Below are 2,871 nucleotides of genomic sequence, written 5' to 3' on the forward strand. Positions count from 1 at the left end.
ATAGCTTGTTGTGATCCACACAGTCAAAAGCCTTTGCATAGTCAATGAAGCACAGATAGACATTCTTCTGGTATTCTCTGCTTTCTGCCAAGATCCATCTTACATCAGCTATAATATCCTAAATGAATATTAAATAGACTGCCAAAAGAACACAACAGTCTGTCTTGGAAGAAGTACAACCAGAGTGTTTTTTAGAAGCAAGAATAGTGAAACTTTGAGAACTTTGTCAGGACGAGCCAGTCCTTGGAAAAAGCCCTCATGTTGGGAAAGGTGAAAAGTCAGCTTTGAGTCGAGCAACTCCATGGCAATGAACAATAGCACAGAAACCAAGTATCTTTGATTTTATACTATGATACAGCTATAAATTTAATCACTTTAATGACTCATGTAAAGAGCAGTACAGATGCATATAGGAGCCCTGGTGGCCTAGTTCATACGGAATTGTGCTACTTATCAAAAGATGGCACCTCTCCAGGGTTCGAATCTCCTAGTGGCTCTGTGGCAGAAAGATGGACATGTTCCAGTGCAATTTACAATCTCTGTAAACCTACTGGAAGGTCAGCTACGACTGGGTTCCAATTTGACGGCAAGGAGTTTTTTATATCATAGACACAGAAACATAGAGTATAAATTATGTAAGAGAGTTGAGAATGGATGGGTAGGAAGAGAGGAATGCTGAGCCTACAGAAGCTGATGAAGACAAGGATCTTGGCCCTACTTGACAAAAAGAGAGCCTTCTCCTAGAATCCAAATGATGCTTTAGCATGTCTGCTCTGTTGTACTGTGAGGAAATAGGTTTCTCTTCTTAAAAGCCACTCATTTGTGTGACAGTAGCCCTAGGATACTAGGGCAGATATTGGTACCAAGAACTGGGATGTCAATCTAATAAATTAGCTAAAATGTAGATGTGATTTTGGAATTGGCTTGATGGGTCGAAGCTGGGGGAATTTTGACGTTCTAGATACTAAAAGCCTAAATTGTCTCGAGACTGCTGATAGAATTATGAAAATTAAGGGCAATTCTGATAAGGGTTTGAAAAAAAAAAACACAAAAACAAAACGCAAAGAGAATGCTTTAGGGAAAGTTTCCATTGCCAGAGACAGAACGTTGCTACAACTATGGGCATTAAATGTGCTTCCAGTGAGGCTTTAAAAGAAAATGATGAACACGTGATTAGACTCTGAAAGAAAACAGATCTATTTTATAATGGTAAGGAATTGCTGGATTTATTTTTTAAATGTTTGTGGAAAGTAGAACTTGTGATACATTTAGATACCTGATTAAGGCAATTTCTAAGCAAGATCTTAAACAGACACTATGACTTCTTACAACTACTTAAGTATTGCTGCTTCCAGTAAAGATCAGGGGGAGAGAAGAGACTTAAAAATGGCTGTGACTTCTAACACTCTCTCCCTGAGTTATCCTTCAAACCTTGATCTGAACCCAAGAATCACCTTTTAGTCAAATAGAGGAGCAGATAAAGTCGTGAGGAAAGTGTTTAAAACAATTAAACATAAGAGAATTTTCTCCAAAACAGAGCTCAAAAAGCAGGCAGGGTCAAGCAAGGAAAATCAGAAAAGCTGAACCTAGCATGGAAGTGTAAAGAGTGCTGTTACATTGAGGGAATTGCACCTAATACCACAGAACAAAACATGTCTAAATTGTTGAATGGAAAATTATTTTGCATTATAAACTTTCACCCAAAATCACAATAAAAGGAATATATACATTAAAAGAAAACTCTGTAGATTCATGGAAATGAACTGCCAGAATGAAAATATTTAAAATGTTGGCACAAAAATATTGCCAATGTTATTTGAGCAAAAGTATACTCATTAATGTGAAGTTAATTGTGACTTTCTGTAATAGGATTGCTCCATGGGATTCTAAAGCTATAATTTTTACAGAAGCAAATTGTCAAATTTTTTCCCTGCAGAGAGGTTGGTAAGTTTAAACCTTTCTGTTAGTAGCTGAGAGCTTTAACCACTGTACCACTAGGACTCCTGGTGTATGTTGTTGTTATGTGCCTCCATGTTGCCTGCCACTCATAGTGACTCATATGTACAACAGCTCTGAACTCTGCTCTATCTTGTGCCAATCTTATTGTCTCTGACACACCTACCCCCATTACTCTAATCACGGAATCAATTTATCTCATCCAGGGTCTTCCACTTGTGTGCTGTCCCTCCACCCTCCCAAGCATCACAGCCCTCTCTAAGGACTGTCTCCTCCTTGCAACATGCCCAAACTATGTCAGACGAAGCTTCAGAATCCTTGCCTCCTAAGAGCAACCTGGTTTCACCCTTTCCAGGATGAAATTGTTTGTTCTCTTAGCAGTCCAAGATATATTCAGTGCTCTTCTCCAGCATCATAGCTTAAAGGCATCAACTCCCCTACTATCATCCCTTGTCATTGTTCAGCTTTCTGATGTATAGCATTTTATTGCAAAGACCATGACCTGGATCAGGTGCACTTTACTCTCTAGGCTGACGTCATTGCTCTTCAGCACTCTGGAGATGTCCCTCACAGCAGACTTTCCCAATGCAATTCATCTTTAGATTTCCTGGCTGCTGGTAGGAAGAGTGTTGATTGTGGAGCCAAGCAAACTGAAGCAGTTAACAATCTGAATCTCTTCAACATCAATCATGATGCTGCCAGTGGGCCGGCCCAGTGGTGAGAATCTTTGTTTTCTTGATGTTGAACTTCAATGCATATTGAAGGCTGCAGTCCTTAACCTTCTGCAGCAAGAGCATCAGGTCCTCCTCAGTTTCAGCAAACAAGGTTGTGTCATCTGTGTGACGCAGGTTGTTGATGAACCTCCAATCCTGATGCCACATTCCTCCTCATAGAGCCCAGCCTCCTGGATGATCT

Source organism: Elephantulus edwardii, unplaced genomic scaffold (genome assembly GCF_000299155.1).
Source record: "Elephantulus edwardii isolate Elephantulus edwardi_28Jun2011 unplaced genomic scaffold, EleEdw1.0 scaffold00278, whole genome shotgun sequence".
Classification (NCBI taxonomy): domain Eukaryota; kingdom Metazoa; phylum Chordata; class Mammalia; order Macroscelidea; family Macroscelididae; genus Elephantulus; species Elephantulus edwardii.